The following is a 16,909-nucleotide window of genomic DNA, read 5'->3' on the forward strand; positions in this document are numbered from 1 at the left end:
CATTCACGAAACCATTATTAGATGCCAGTACAAGCAGCTTGCCAGGCAGTGTGGCCCAAGCTGAATAAGACCTAGTCACTGCCCTGAAGAAGCAGGTGTACTAGAAGAGAGAATGCATCCCCACAGGGAGCAAAGGATTCACACTAAACAAAGAGGGACAGGAGACTTGTTCTGAAGTTCAGAGGAGGAGATTCCAGCTTGGAAGCTGGGAGAATTTGAATTTTGGAGGACATGGGGAGACCTCGAAGGATTAGTAAGATTTTCAAGGGGCCAGACAGTGGGGTAGGAGTAGGATACAGGATACTTGGAAAAGAAAACACTGTTTACTTTCATTGCAAGCAACAATTTATGAAGGGGAATAAAGGACTCAGAAGTGCAAAGTTATACTCAAATCAATTCTGGTGCCTTAAATTTTTTTAGGAAAATTGGACTTTATCCTGTAGACAGAAGAATTTTAATGGTTGTAACCAAACCCAACCTAGAATTTCCCCTGGGCTTTCACCCAGCATGTATCTGCATTGCTGCCCAAATGTCACTCCCTGGCAGAGGTCCAGCTTGACTCATCTCTGTGCCCCTTGCGCCTAACACATTGTCTCCTAAAAACATGGTCTGCCCATCCTCCCTTCTTGGAGGAAAGGAAAGCCAATGATCAGAAGTAGATTTCAAAGAGACCAATCTGGTTAACTTTGAGAAAGATTGACTGGAGAGAAGGACTGAGAGTTGGAGATGTTCGAAAACGCTACTCCAATCTTCTGACCATGAGATTCTGAAAATGTGAACTTGAAACAATGGCAAAGGAAAATAGGAAAAGATTGCTAAAGAGATCAGAGAGACCTGTCAGCCTTAGACATCTGACCTAGAGGTTCCTAATATTATTCTGTTTTCTTTTCCAAAGCCTTGAGCTCCCTTCAGGAGGGGATACTGACTGTGAGAGAGGGCATGGGACAGAGATGGAGCTATGGTAATGAGACCATGCTAGTCCCCCTGAAGCCAACTAGAGCTGGCATTGAGAAATCTCAGTTCTACTTCATACATTCTTGGTAGTTTACATATGACCATTGATTCCTACTATGTCACAGATGAGGACACCGAGAATCATTTTTCTGGGACACACAGAGAGTAGCAGAGCCTGCCATTATATCATTTATCAAAAAAGTGGCTTGACAGTCAGTGCTTTGTTAGCAACTAGGAATTACATTTGCTTCACCAGAATAAGTTATGAAGATTGCTTTTGTAACAACTTCAAAGTGACGTTTATGTTTCAAGGGAAAGGTCATTACTGCCCTCAAAAGAAAGCTCCTTAATAGAGCTGGTCTTTGGATGATAGAGGCCCCATGAAAAGCTCAAGTGTCTAAGAGTAACCCAGAGATTTAGGGAAGTGGAGTGGAAGGAGCACCATACTGCCCCACTCCGTGGGGCATCAAGAAAGCAACATTTCTCCTCAAAGTTCATCTACCCAGAAAGGCACCTCCTCAGGTTCCTTAGTTTCACTTCCCTACTCTAGAATGTGTAACAGATTCCTTATTGGTCTTCCGGCTCTAGTCATTCTCCTCTGATTCTTTCTCTATCCTGCATGCAGTGTGGTTTTAACCAGATTAGCATTTCTACATAAAGAACAAAAACATGGCTATGTCCAGAGAATTCTTTAGTGTCACTAGCCTATCCTGGGGAAAGCTGCAAACTCATACCTTTTTTGAATGTCATAACCACATCTGTCCAAACCTTGAGCTCCTGTGTCCTCTGAGAATCTTGTGAGCAGCACTCAGATTGTTCTCTGATAAAGAAGTGCTTGAGGCTTCTCTAAAAATGGTTCTCAGAGGGGCCTACATTTGAGTTCCCTTCTCTAATACATACGTGGGAGGAGAGTCCCTATCTGAGCCTGGAAAGCCAATTGAATTCAATGAACATCTTTTGAATGAATAAAAATACACTATTTCACTTATTCTCTATAAGGTATTTATTAGTCACATTACTGATGAGGAAACCACTAGTCTGTGGAATGGAATGGAGAATAAATCATGTTCCTTATGTATTTTTATGTATACTTATTTCTTGTTAGAAATTAGACCTCCTAGGTCTAAAATGTACTGCTGTCAATGGGCACCTGGGTGGCTTTGTGGTTGAGCGACTGCCTTTGGCTCAGGTCATTGTCCCAAGATCCTGGGATGGACCTGCATTGGGCTCCTAGTGGGGAGCCTGCTTCTCCTTCTGCCTATGTCTCTGCCTCTTTCTCTGTGTCTGTCACAAATAAATAAATAAATAAAATAGTTTAAAAAATACTACTGTCAAAACAACCAAGTTAATCTGCAAACTTATATACTGAATTTAGTACAATTTACAACTGATGAAATCTGTTCACTATACACATATACATATTTATTTTTATGATATACTTTAGTTTCTACATTCTTCTCCCTTCTCTAGCTTAATTAAGGTTTTAAGAGTTTTTGTTTTGTTTTGTATATGTTGACACCTGAATGTGTCTGGTAAACCTCATTCCCAGCAGGAAAAGAAAAGTAAAATTTTTAAAAATACCTTTGAGGTTACCTAGGTGGCTCAGTTGGTTAAGCTTCTGCCTTTGGCTCAGATAATGATCCTGGGGTCCTGGGATCCAGCCCCACACTGGGCTCCCTGCTCAGCAGGGAGTCTGCTTCTCCCTCTCCTTCTACCCCTCCCCCCTGCTTGCTCTCTCTCTCTCTCTCTCTCTCTCTCTGTCAGATAAATAAATAAAATCTTCAAATAATTAAAAATTAAAAATACCTTTGAAATCTAATATGAGTTGCATTGCCTAATTAAGCTAAAATTTTCATTAATGAAGTAGAGGGAAATACTTGCTCATTGTGCTCTCCTCCTCTCTAATTTCTTCAGTTTTCAGGTTTTTTACAGACCTTTGTTAAGGCCATACTATGTGTCAGGTAGTGATTTAGGCAATGGAAGTACCACAAATAATCTGTGGTTCCAGCGTTTAGGAATCATAAAGTATTCCGCAGAGATAAACATGTTAGCAAATAAAAAATACAATCTGGTATAAGCACTAAGGGAGAAGAGAGGCCAAGATACTATTTGAAATCAGAACTGGAATACATAAACCTCTCTTGGGGTTCATAGGAAAATTGCTAGGGAAGATAATGACCAAAAAAGAGCCTTGAAGGATCAACAAAATCTGGCCAGGTATCAAAGGACAGAAAGATGGTTATAGGCAGAGAGGACAGCACCTAAGAGGGAAGCAGCCCAATGCACAGGGAAGCCAGAGGAATGTTAATGTTACTTAAATGCAAAAGCTCATGTACAAGCTGCAAGTATCCACAGAAAAGGCCAAGGGGAAGTTGGGAACCAGGGCTTGAGAGCAGTAGAAAGTCTTTGGAAGACTTTAGCAGAAGTCAGTGTTTTCACAGATCATCCTACTGCTGTGTTGAATAAATTTCCAAAAGAAAGCAAGCCTGGAAAGCAGGAGTCCATGTTGATAATGCAGGTGAGATGTGAAGAAGACCATTCTAGGGCCATAGAGTAGCTCTAGAGAGGAAAGAAGAGACCAGAAAATATTTGGCAGAAGGGAAAAATAATGTGTTACCTGGACCACCTACATCAGCATCAACCGAGACTCTTATTGAAAATGGACATGCCCAGGCTTAAGCCCAGTCCCTCAGAATCAGAATCTCCAGGGATAGGATAGGAAAGCTGCGTTTGAACAAGTTCCTCAAGAGTTTCTTTGGGCTTGCTGAAATTTGAGGTACATAAGCATATTGGAAATGTTTGATATCAGATAGACTGACCAGCTTATGCCAGAGTCACCATAACATGTTTAGGATACAATTACCTCATATGTAAAACTGGAGATTAGGGCAGCACTGGTGGCTCAGCGGTTTAGCGCCCAGGGCATGATCCTGGAGACCCGGGATCGAGTCCCACGTCAGGCTCCTTGCATGGAGCCTGCTTCTCCCTCTGCCTGTGTCTCTGCCTCTGTGCGTGTGTGTGTGTGTGCGTGTGTGTGTGTGTGTGTGTGTGTGTGTGATGAATAAATAAAATCTTTAAAAAAAATAATAAATAAATAAATCTGGAGATTATATAAAGTACCTAGAAATACTAGTCTATCTCTTCCCCCTGCCCATCCTCCAGCCACTGCCCACCTGCACACACATCTCAAACTCACCCTCTTTATAAGATTAGAATGAGCAATTTCTCAAAGTACTCTATTCTTTAGATTCTAAATCCCCTTTTGCACAGATGACAGGAAGAGAGTTGCCACAACTTTGCCCTACAGCCATCTCTGTAATGGGTATTTCTGACTGTGTGCTTGCTTATTTTGAAGTCAGGCAGGAAGGTGGAGGTAGTATTGGCAGCAGGACTGATCTCACTCGTTCCCCCATCCCTGCCCCTGCCCTTGGCAGCAAGTCACCAGTATTTCTGAATTTTCTGCTATAGCGTAGCTACCTATGGGAAATTCTAGAACCACTGTATTTCATTCAGTACACAGTTACTCTGAATATCCATAGATTGCCTTATTTTCTACAGGTCTTTTTTTTTTTAATAGGCATTGCTCATTTGTTTTTTACAAAAATCCTATAAGGCATGTACTCTTAATATGCTCATTTTACAATGAGAAAACTGAAGTTTAGAAAGGATCAATGACTTACCCAAGCTCGTAGAGCTAGTAAGTGGCAGAGCTGGGCCCTGAGTAATGGCATGTCGTCTGAGCAAAATAGAGTAATTGATTCTTTAAGGCATATTTATGTATGAACTCATTCTGGGTGTTATTAGCATAGCTAATTCTATCTATTCAATTAGTGATGCTACTAGGGCTAAAGTAGTATAAATAGGAGATGTATAATTTGTGGTTATATAAATAACAAGTATAGTTTTATCAGATAAGAACACTAAGATTTTGTTAAATTTTCTTCCCTCTGTTAATTCAAAATGTTAAGTATGATGCAGAGAATTTGGCTCAAACCCATTTCTACTTTAAAGTTAATCCTGAATCGATTCTGATTCACTACAGAGCATCCTTTAACCTGACTCTTTAAGGCAAAAGGCCCAGAGTCATACCTTAGAGCTTGCATGTTTCATTTTGCAGAGGTTTTTAACTCACTGAAATCTAAAACATCAATACTAAAAGATAAAGGTGCAAGAGTGACTATCCAATCATCTGACTTCCTCACCACGGTAATTATAGCAGACCCTTAGCAAGCAAAAATAGTATATATATCTTTCTTCTTTTCAACTGTGTACTGTTTACATGTGGGTAAATTGTTTTTTAATGACAGATCATGTAATGTCTGAGACATTTCAAAAGCAGCTTCTACTATGTTCCTAATATTCATTAAAAATACCTAATTATGGGATGCCTGGGTGGCTCAGTGGTTGAGCGTCTTCCTTCGGCCCAGGGCGTGATCCTGGCATCCCGAGATCGAGTCCCAAATCGGGCCCCCTGCACAGAGCCTGCTTCTCCCTCTGCCTGTGTCTCTGCCTCTCTCTGTGTCTCTCATGAATAAATAAGTAAAATCTTTAAAAAAAAAAAAAAACTAGTTACTCTGCCTTTTCATTAGAAAAAAGGAAAATAGGCTCTGAAATGTAACTGTCCTAGATCCTATATTTAACTTTTTAAACTATGTGATCTGGAACGAGTAGCTTCTCTTTCTGACACTCTGATTTTTCAGCTATAACAATAAAATCTGAAAAAAAAAAACAATAAAATCTGGAGAGTAGATTGCAAGTTCCTTAAAGGCAGGGGATGTGATTTATTTAGGGCCTGAAATAGTTAATGGCATTCAATCAATAATTATTGAGTTAAATAATGTAAGAATAAAGAAGGTGATGTATTAAGAGAAAAGTTATGTAAGTTAGAAGGTACAGCCCACATTGGTTTTGCTGGCTTATAAATGGAGAACTGAACGATGTATTATTATTATTGCCTTTAAAAGAAGATCCTCTCGATCTGAGAATTATTTTCCTTTCACTTCAATAGATAGATTTTGAGTTTCTCCTATGTACAGGATACTGCTCTGGCCACTGAATGGGGACACAGATGAATAAGGCGCTTCCTCTTGTCATCCCAGAGCTTACCTTCTAGTGCACACACACATACACACACACACACACACACACACACATTGTTAGAAATCAGTACCAGTTTATGCATGATACTAAAATAACCGCTGAACTGAAACCAACTCAGAATCAATAAAACTGTTGCTAAAATAATTGTTTTTAAATGAAACAAATTTTAGGCCGATTTCCAGGTTAAAAGCAGAAAGGTGGAGGTGCTGGATCCACTCTTTGGGGATTAAGAAATTCTTCACGAATATTAGTAGTAAGTCCTCACATTGGCAAGGCACTTCGGTTCATTATCCATTTCATTGGTGAGGAGGCAGGGGAAGGAGAAATGAGTGGCCTGTCCACGATTACATAGACAAGTGCTGTCCTTTGGAGGTACATGAGTACCATTTCATTTATTCAGCAAAGATTTACAAAATGTTGTTCATGTCCAGCAACATGCTAGGGACAGGGGAAAAACAAGGATGCAGGAGCCTTTGCCCTTGTTCTTGGCAAACATTGAACGGTCCGGGAAAGTTTTGAATTTCCTTAGAAGTTGGCATTCTCGGTACATAATCTGCTCCTCTCAGGTAGTCAAGAGACCTAGTGCTACAGTCCTATCTATGCAAGTGGCCAAGTCAGTTGAGGCAGGCCAATTATTCCTCTGTAAAATGGGACCAGTAAGAGGTGTAGTGAACTTGCTTCATTAAGGTATGAGATCAACTAACCTGAAGAGACATAGTACAAAGGACATTAAGTCCAAATTACACTTCCCAAGAAAAAAAATCCATGTGTGGCTCCCTCCTTAACTCTCTCTTGATCATCTATCATAATGTAATAGGCACCATGAATCTATCAGCTCCCATGAAGGCATGAGACAATGAAAAGCCTGTGATGACTAAGGATTATGATGTATGGCATTCTGTGCACTTAAGGTCCATTGAAAGGGAAAAAGGGGAAAATAACTCTTTCCATGCAGCAACGGCAATTGGTATCCATAGGTGACAAGGGAGAAGGAACATCCTTTATTTGTTAAGCAATGATAACACATAATGCAGTTTCCAGAGTTCTGGGAAATGTGGGTGAAGTGAAGCTCTCCCGGCAGCTGTCTCAAATGTATTACAAGTCAGTGTGCCTTAGAGCCCATCTCACTTGAAAAGAAGCAAAAAACTTGCAGATATGCTGTTTGCCTTCATGTTTTGACATCTTTATGAATATTTGTTACCACTTGTTGAAACTCGTATTTGGGCATCCTTTCTTTGAATGGTGGTTTTTCCCAGAAGACTTCAAGAAGCCACTGTTTCTCCCTGTAATTGGCTTGTACTCACCTGTTACAAAGGATTAACACCTTAACGAATTTGAAGCACAAGTTCCATGTGAAAGACACAGCTGTCACTCCTCTTTCTTGGAGGAAATGTTCTGTGAGCGCCTCCAAGCCTAAACCTGCAGGCCCCCATAGAGGTAGAGCCCTGGCAGCACAAGCCCAAATTACAGTCAGAAAAGAAATGCACTGGGGGCACCTGGCTGGCTCAGTGGGAGGAGCATGCAACTCTTGATGTCGGGGTCATGAGTTCAAGCTCCACATTGGGTGTAAAAGTTAACTTAAATAAAAATTTTTTTAAAAAGAAAAAAAAAAGAAATACACCAACTTATGATTGCTACTGAGTCCATTGTGTTATTAAAGGCAAAGAGCTCTTCGTTCCCCCCAAGTGATGGCCAAGAACTAACTGAACTTCCATGTCTACCCCCTTCTCAGTAAAGAACAAAGTACACGTTTGGTGCATAAAGGATTTGACTTCGGTTACTATTTCTAAAATGTGAAAACAATATAACTATCACTTACTGAAGGTTATGTATAACCTTCAGGCATTTTGCTAAGTAAATTATAAGGACTTTTCTCATTTATTCCTTACAACAACCCTATTAGGTGAGGACTACACAGAAACCTCTTTTAAAGAAAATAATCCGGGGCCACCTGAGTGGCTTAGTCGGTTAAGCATCTGACTCTTGATTTCAGCTCAGGTTGTGATCTCAGGGCAATGACTTCAGGATTGTGAGACAGAGCCTGTGGTCAGATTCCACACTCAGCAGGGAGTCTGCTTCAGATTCTCTTCCTCTGGGGATCCCTGGGTGGCTCAGTGGTTTAGTGGCAGCCTTTGGCCCAGGATGTGATCCTGGAGTCCCGGGATCGAGTCCCACATCAGGCTCCCTGCATGGAGCCTGCTTCTCCCTCCCTGTTGTGTCTCTGGCTCCCTCTCTCTCCGTGTGTCTCTCATGAATAAATAAATACAATATTTAAAAAAAAAGATTCTGTCCCTCCCCCTGCACTCTCTCTCTAAAAATAAATAAATAAATCTTAAAAATAAAAGAAAAGAAAATAGGGGATCCCTGGGTGGCTCAGCGGTTTAGCACCTACCTTTGGCCCAGGGCGCGATCCTGGAGTCCCGGGATCGAGTCCCACATCGGGCTCCCGGCATGGAGCCTGCCTCTCCCTCCTCCTGTGTCTCTGCCTCTCTCTCTCTGTCTATGTCTATCATAAATAAATAAATAAATAAATAAATAAATAAATAAATAAATAAATAAAAGAAAAGAAAAGAAAATAATCCTTCTGGTCTCCCCCAGCGTTGACTAAATCTTTTTATGATGATGCTTCCAAAATATATATAAATAAAATTAAGTACAAATACCATATGCTTATAGCTCTTATCATCTATAATTTAAATAAAATTACAAATTAAGCGCCACATATATTTAGTACTTCCATATTACAGCAACAAAAATCAAAATCTCAATGTTAACGTGATTGGTGATGCTTCAGTAATACTAAATCTTCACCCACTATGTAGGGCTTCACCTTGTAGTGGCTGCTATGTGGAAATTTCTTTTGAAATGTATGGACTGGGTATTAGGCAAAGAATCAATTCTCACACCACTGTTTATCGACAGGATGCCCACTGCAAAACCCACGCGGAGGTCCAAGGTTAGTCCTCACTCCTCATCTTTCACCTGCCCTTAGCTCGGACCCTTAAGGAATTGCTGAGTGAATGATCATGGAGTTCGGTTACCACACTACAGATACCCTCTGTGGCTGAATCCACCCCCAGCTCTTTTCCTTGCCTCACTGTGCAATACTCAGCTGTACTTTCTTGGCACTGTCTGCAGATATGTGCCTGGAGCAGCACCTCTGTCTAGCCCCCATCCAAAATGAATTATGCTATTTTTAATCTACTGTGGGCTGAGAGATACAAGGAATAAGCTTTCTTTTTTTTCCCATTTAATAGTAGGATCTTCCTTGTGATGAAAATGCATAAGACTTTGATGAGTAGATTTTGCAACTTCTCTATCAGCTGCAAAATTCTCCTTCTTTATAATATATATTATAAATCATACTTGAAGTTGCTAAATGACAAAAGAATGGTTCTGAACTCTACATCTGATTTCTGTAGAAAAATTTATACTGATTATTTATTGCTTAATTCTTGAACAGAAGTAAACATTCAGTAGTACCATATGTGACTGAGGGGTTCACAGTACAGGCCAGAGCTGCTTCTTGAGCATCTTTCCCACGATTTGTCTGAACCCCACTTTCCCCTAAATCCTACATCCATCCAGAAAACTTCGCAGCATTGGGGAGGAGTGGAGGGGAAAAGAGGTGGCTTTGCGCCCCCTATTGGGCAGGCCTTTCCTCTGTGTGAACTGAGCTTTGCTCTTCTAGCTCCATCTGCAGTCTCCTACTCATTCTTCAAATCCCATTTAAAATGGTGCCCCTGTGCCTTCTCCAGCTTCCCCAGCGGCCCTTGGCCCTCGCTCCCTCCTCAATGCCTGTTACATATGCCTCCATCATAGCAGTTGTAACACAATGTGGTAATGATTTGCTTAAATGTGAGCCCCAGTGTTTATTACAGCCATATTGCTACAGAGGAGACACACCTGGAGGACAAAACTCATCTCACATAACATTTAGCAAGAGCCAGCCTGAGAAAGTGAGCTTTTGTGATTCCTTTTCCTAGAGGGAGTGCCTTTTTCTACTTTGCACCAGACACTTTTGCCTTTGGATCGATCCCTGAATATGTTTGGGAAAAACAATAAATGCTTACAGAACAAAAAATAATTATCATTTATTGAACACTTACCATGGCTAAGCTCATATATGCCTGGTTGCATTTAGCATTACAATAGCCCATGATGGAGAAGGTATTAGTATCCCACTCCTTTGGAGTCTTCAATAAGGATATTGCTGCCAAATGTAGTGATTCCTACTAGGATTTACACTCTTCAGCCCCTGAAATCAGAATGGATAAGGAGTGATAATGTTATTAGATGCTATTTCCTAGCACTGTGCTATGTGATGCGAATGAATTTTCTCGCAAGGGGAACACAATTCTTGTGTGCATGCTATGTCCAAATAATGTGTAAATATTCTTCCTCTTAAACCAAGACAGTAGCAGGAAGAATGAAGACAAAAGTGATAGAAATTCACAAGTAAGGAATCAAGGATGATTGCAAAGTTCCCGGTGGATGCTGAAGGAAAAAAATACCTCCCTAGACACAAGAAGCGTTCTCTTTAGCTTTAAAGTGACAATCAGTTACAGTGACAGTGATCTCACCCTGAGATCCCTGATGTCTCCTATAGAAATAATAATGAATCTGCTGGGCTGTGTCAGCTAACATGAAAAGGAAGGAAGGCTGTGTATGTATACGAGAGAGAGGGAGGAGGGGAGAGGGGAAGGGAGAGAGTGTTCTTAAACAGAAGTGTTGGGGGTTTTGAAGGTGTTTTTATTCCCTTGACGTGTGTTTGTGTTTTCACGGTTTTTATCTGCACTCTAAAATCCTACAGGAATTTAAATCTCAGCCAAGTGAAAACCTGCACTTTTATCAGCTACTATTTGAAGTTTAGCAAGCAATGTTCAATTTTACTTTCCTCAAAAAAATGAACTATTGAGAAATCTTTGGGCTACTCATATCTCTCACATTAGAACTAAGATATCCTCCTCTCCTGAGTTCTACTTGTCTTAGAAAACAATCCACTAGGGGATCCCTGGGTGGCTCAGTGGTTTAGCACCTGCCTTCAGCCCAAGGTGTGATCCTGGAGTCCCGGGATCGGGTCCCTCATCAGGCTCCCTGCATGGAGCCTGCTTCTCCCTCTGCCTAGGTCTCTACCTCTTTCTCTGTGTCTCTCATGAATAAATAAATAAATAAAATCTTTAAAAAAAAAAAAAGAAAACAATCCACTAGCATATAGTATTTGAAGTGCATCTCAAAGGAAATGTGTAGCTGGAAGGCTCAGCATAGGCTGAAAAAAGTGTCCCAGACAGAAACACCTCTCCACTCACCTGCCACACCACTGAACTCCCAGAGCTCTAACCCCTGTGACTTGTCCTGCTAAAATGGGGCTATTGGGTGATTGCCCAGAAGTTTCAACTATAATAAATTTGTCTTCATTTGTGAGTTACCCCTCCTTCCATAAGCAAGCAAGAGGTGAAAATTATTCAATCAGGCACAACTTTACAAAGAATACTCTTTATTATTGGGCTTTACATATTGGTTTCCCTGTGATGCCTCCTGAGATATGAATGCTACAAATGACATCTTGTGTGCTCTGGATCTGCAGTTGACATCAGATCATGGGAGACAAAGAGTAAACTGTCAGCTCCCCAAACTGAGTCATCATCCAAGAGGGCGAGGCTGAGTACCTCTTCCAGCTAAAGGAGGGAAGGAGGGGGAAGAATGATCAAAGGGGAGAGGAAATATCTTCACAGCATAAAGGACCTTTGTGGTCATTCATTTATCTCCCTGAGTGACAGAATAAGAAGCTAATGCTCAGGAAGGGAAAGTGACCGTAAGTTTCCTAAGCTTAAGTAGGTAGGACAGGCCAGACCAGGAGTCTTTCCTCTGAGTTTCCACAGCACAGAGAGCATGGATATCTGCCTATTGTCCAACAATAGACAGTAAGCCCCGCAAGCAAAGCAAGTTACTTCTCGGAGCCTCATGTGTCACCAGTGGTGATGATGATGACAATAATAATGATGATGGTATGAAGTAGATATTATTATTATATTTATGGTACAGATAAGGACAGTAATCCTAGAAAGGTTAAATACCTAGCCCAAGCACACATAGCCGGTGAACAGAATCAAACTTGTTAGTAAGGAAGACTCTCAAGAAGAAAAAGGGGGGAAAAAAGTGTGACTAGCAGAGAAGCAGTGTGCCTGGGCCTATCTAACCCCAGGACTGGGCTCTTAACCTCTTCCCCGTGCATGCTTCTCATTTAATAAATACCTGGGACAGTATACAGGTACTGGCTTCACCCTGTAACAAGACATGCCTCCATTTGAATAAACCAAAGTATGAATGAAGTCACTGGTCCCTCCCTGCCTGCGACACAGCATAGCACAACTCCCCTGCCACAGACACGTAGCTGTTGACTAATTCTTCCCTCTACCAACACTGCTTAGGCAACTACTCTGTACTCAGCCCTGGAAAAGTACAAACAGAAAACAAAATAATAGTGAAATTTGGTTTTTGTAGTCTGAGAGAGCCGAGTTTGAATCTGGTTCTGCCACTTAACAGCTCAGCAACTGATGTCACCTCTCTACGTCTCAATTTTCTCATCTGTATTCCTGAAATAATATAGACAGAGGGGTGTGTGTGAGTGTGTGATGGGATTATGAGGAGGACCCAATGACATTATTAGTACAAAATGATTAATAATGCTAACAACGGCTCAGAGAAAGAATTCAACAAATATTTGCCACTGCTATTATTATCAATGTGCTTATCAAATTGGAGAACAGATACACTTTGAGTTACCGGAGAACAGAGAAGAACTCTGCTGAGCTTCTTCGGCTGGTGGAAGAACCTCTCTCTCCTCCTCCCTATTCCACTTAGTGAGCAATGACCTAACCTTCAGTATCCAGTTCACATTTCACTTCTTGCTCTCCTCTGCAGCAGAAGTTATTCTGCCTTCCTGATGCCTCTCTAGTATCTTGCGCACACTGTCAAAATATACTAGTAACTTAAGAATCTCTCTCTGTCACTGAATTGTGAGATCCTTTGCAGTTTATGACAGCTCCAGCTCCTAGCACAGTGCCTGGCATATACATGTGCTCAACATATATTTGGTGGATGAATAAATGGAAGTAACTCCATAGAATAGAGGGGTTTGGAGTAGTCAGGAGAGCCTGAGGGAAGAAGGTCCATGAGGAATGAGTAACATCAGAAGTGCTTAGACAGATAGTAATGGAAACAAAGGGAAAGGGTACCCAGGTGGCTCACTGGTTGCGCGTCTGTCTGCCTTTGGCTCAGGTCATGGTCCTGGGGGTCCTTGGGTCAAGTCCCGCAGCAGGCTCCCTACTGGGAGCCTGCTTCTTCTCCCTCTGCCTCTGTCTCTGTATCTCTCATGAATACATAAATAAAATCTTTTTTTAAAAAAAGGAAACAAAGGGAAAGACAAAAATTTGTTACTTTATTTTTTTTTAAGATTTTATTTTTTTATTTATTTGAGGGAGAAAGAGCATGAGCAGGGGTGAGGGGAGAGGGAGAGAGCAAAATCTCAGGCAGATTCCCTGCTGAGTGAGGGGCTCGATCCCACAACCCTGACATCATGACCTGAGCCAAAATCAAGAGTGGGATGTCCAACTGGTGCTCCAACCTTTTGTTACTTTCTATTGGTATAAATCAATGGATGGATTTAAGAAAGGATTTTCTCCTCAGCCAAGTAGAGTAAATCAGCATACAGCTTCCCTGCTGGCCTCATGGGATCATACCACCTTCAGTGTAAGTGGGTAGGCCCAGCCAGTAAAGTGAAGAGGAGCACTTGAGGAAGTTGCAGAACTGGTATTCCTGAGAATGAAAAAATGAAACTGAGGAGTGATACGCTCCCTGCAAGTGAACATACTACTTCATACTACTGCACAGCATTCACTGTTATCAGAGCCCCTACTGGAGTCGTCATGGAAATCCCATTGCTTGAACCATTGGAGAAGAATAAAGCAACAGAGATTATGTTTCAGAAAGAAAGTATAAAATTCCACAGAAAGTAATTTGCCTGCAGAAGTTCTTAGCAATGATTACCGTGGCTGTATGCTGAAAGCAGAGTGGAATGAATACTTGGAATCTTTGCAGTCACAAGAAAGGCAGTACTGCATTGTGACTAAGGGCTCAACTCTGAAGCTAACTGCTTGGGAATGAAACTTGGCCCATGAATCATAGCTGTATAAATCCTGGAGCAAGTGATCAACCTCTCTATACTTCAATTTCCTTATGTTTAAAGTGTGGACACAGTTTGATGTGTGCTGATGATATGTGGAAAGCACTGAGAATGGGAATCCATGTAAATCACTTCTAAAAGCACCTGCCTTGTAGGTTAGCATTTAACAAACGATAATTTTTTAAAATGCTATTATGGAGTGCCTCGCTGGCTCAGTCGGTAGCATATGCGACTCTTTGTTCTCGGGGTTATGAATTCAAGCCTCGTACTGGTTCAGTATAGAGGTTGCTTTAAAAAATAGAATTTTTTACAATGCTATTATTTTTAGCAAGTCTCTGTTATCAATTTTGCTCCATGAATCATTCTGGGGCACTGTGGGAAGTGCAAAAGAAAACTTTAAGACAAGATCATGTTCCTCGCAGAGTTAGGCTAACAAATAAGGCAATTAAAGAACTCTTGAGTCCCAAACTAGGTGATTCTGGGTAAGGACTGAAACAGTCCAAGAATAAGCTAACCTGGTGGATGCCTAATTAAATTCATGAGAATTTAAAAATAATTCCAAAAAATTAAAAGTAAATAAATAAATAATAAAAATAATTCCAGTGTGCCCCATTGATGAGAATCTGGTGAAAATGAGTGAAGTTGGGAATAAAGATTTTTAGTTTTTTGCCTAGTGCTGTTTTCAGAGCCTATGGGTTATTGTATAAGCCATTGTATTTTGTGGCTGGGGGTGCCTGGGTGACTCAGTTGGTTAAGTGTCTGCCTTCAGCTCAGCTTATGATCTCAGAGTCCTGGGATCGAGCCCCCCTTTGAGCCCCACACTGAGCTCTGCATTCCATCGGGCTCCCTCTCCAGTGAGGAGTCTGCTTTTCCCTCTCCCTTTGCTCCTTCCCCTGCTCTCTCTTTCTCTCTCAAATAAATAAAATCTTTTTTTGAAAAAAGATGAAATGCTGGACAATTCAAGAATTATGAAGCAATTAATTGGAATCATATAGCCTGCAATTTCCTATGGAATCTGCCACACAAAATGGTGCACAAATTGAAAAAAAAAAGAATGACACGTTGTCAGAATGCTTTGCTGAATTTTATTATCTCTAGCACTAGTCGAAAATATTAAGAGCTATTTCAATGCAGACCAAATTGCTAAGGGACCATCAGAGGGCTTGCCACATAGAAGGACATAGTAGTCATTCAATAAATAAATAATGGAGAAAGTGAATAATGAAAAATAATAAATTTATTAATAAAGTGAAAAAAAATGAATGATTGGCCCACTAGCTGACAGTAGCAAAAAGGTTCCATCAGCTACAGTGAACTTGAAGAAAACCATTTCGATCCTTTCATCAACTATAGCTATGACCCAGTGACCAGACAGTTTCAGGTTTGCAAGGCAGGATGGCTTGTGGGATAAACTCAGCTGTAGTGGACAACAGAGTGCAACAGCACCATCTTTGGTGTTTGATTCTCTGATACTTTCATTCTCCCCGTTTGAGGTCGTGTCCACATAATCCTGGAATACTTTGAATCTTAGCAGCAAATAGATCCATACTACCCCTTCCTCCAAAGCCCTATATCCAGAAAGATAACCTCCCTGCCCCAACATCATTCACACACACACACACACACACACACACACACACACACTATTCTGGAGCCAGTTTGATGGTCTCCAGGCCATTTAGAGAACACCTGTCAATAGTAACAGATTATAGCTGAAATCACAGTCTCTTTTTTAAATGGATCAGAGCAGTGCTGCTGAAATAATCATGAGTTACTCAGGAAGAATACTTTGGCCAATTATTTTACAATGTCTCTGGTTATGATGCTCCGAAGTGTAAATATAGTATTTTCATAATTTATTGTTGTCTCATAGCTCTAGATTTTAATGTAAAAGAAATAGAAGCGTATACTTTTATGACAAATAACTTTTCTTGGAAAAGCTAGTCTTCAAGCAGAGAATTTGACAGAGAAAAACTAAAACTTAATTTCTCAGTTGTAGGATGTATCTGTGTTCTCTTTTAATTCGATTAAATAAATTGTGTTTCTAGCTAATGGATTTATAATGTAGCTTTTTCATGGAAGGCTTACATTGTAATGGGGTAATGGAGAGTGTAGGGGGCGTTGCGGGGGAAAAGCAGATAGGAGACATCATTGGGACGGATTATAAATTAAGAATAAATCGTTGCTGGTGAAAATGTCACTCAATCAGTACAGATCATGTTGAAAACAATTTGGCAATATGTCAAAATTTTTAACTCTCCACAATTTTTAACTCAATAATTCGACTTCTAGAAATCTATCCCAAGGAAATAATTTGGAACAAAATATATTAAAGTCATTGCATCATTAGGTACTTAAAAATGAAAAATGATAGAAATGCCTGACAAGGTAGGAATGTGTAAGCCAACTATAATAACCTACTTGATAAAATATTAAATTGTCATTGTGTTTATAAGATATATTGGTTTAGTCTTCATTTCTTCTGGGTTTTTGTTTTGTTTCATTTTTTTCTAAGTAGACTCCACACATGATGTGGGGCTTGAACTCAAGACCTTGAGATCAAGAGTCACATGCTCTACCAACTGAGCTAGCCAAGCACAGCATTTGTAGTCTCCATTTCTTTTGATGTTTTTTCTAATTTTGGTATCAAAGTAAAGGTGGCCTCACAGA

The 16,909-nt window shown here is 40.6% G+C and overlaps 1 protein-coding gene and 1 long non-coding RNA gene across 34 annotated transcripts in view; one reads left to right on the plus strand and one right to left on the minus strand.

Moving 5' to 3' along the window:
* DLG2 (discs large MAGUK scaffold protein 2) overlaps positions 1–16,909 on the plus strand; it is a 1,976,108-nt gene that overhangs the window by 1,918,634 nt on the left and 40,565 nt on the right. The window lies entirely within an intron of this gene.
* Positions 7,040–16,909, minus strand: part of LOC125753268 (uncharacterized) — a 38,469-nt gene continuing 28,599 nt past the window's right edge. Inside the window, exons 2-3 of the long non-coding RNA XR_007404668.1 lie at positions 10,164–10,312; positions 7,040–7,358 (exon numbers count right to left, since the gene is read on the minus strand). This is a non-coding gene — a long non-coding RNA (uncharacterized LOC125753268). The remainder of the gene's footprint in view (positions 7,359–10,163; positions 10,313–16,909) is intronic.

This window comes from Canis lupus, chromosome 21, assembly GCF_003254725.2.
Source record: "Canis lupus dingo isolate Sandy chromosome 21, ASM325472v2, whole genome shotgun sequence".
Taxonomy (NCBI): Eukaryota; Metazoa; Chordata; class Mammalia; order Carnivora; family Canidae; genus Canis; species Canis lupus.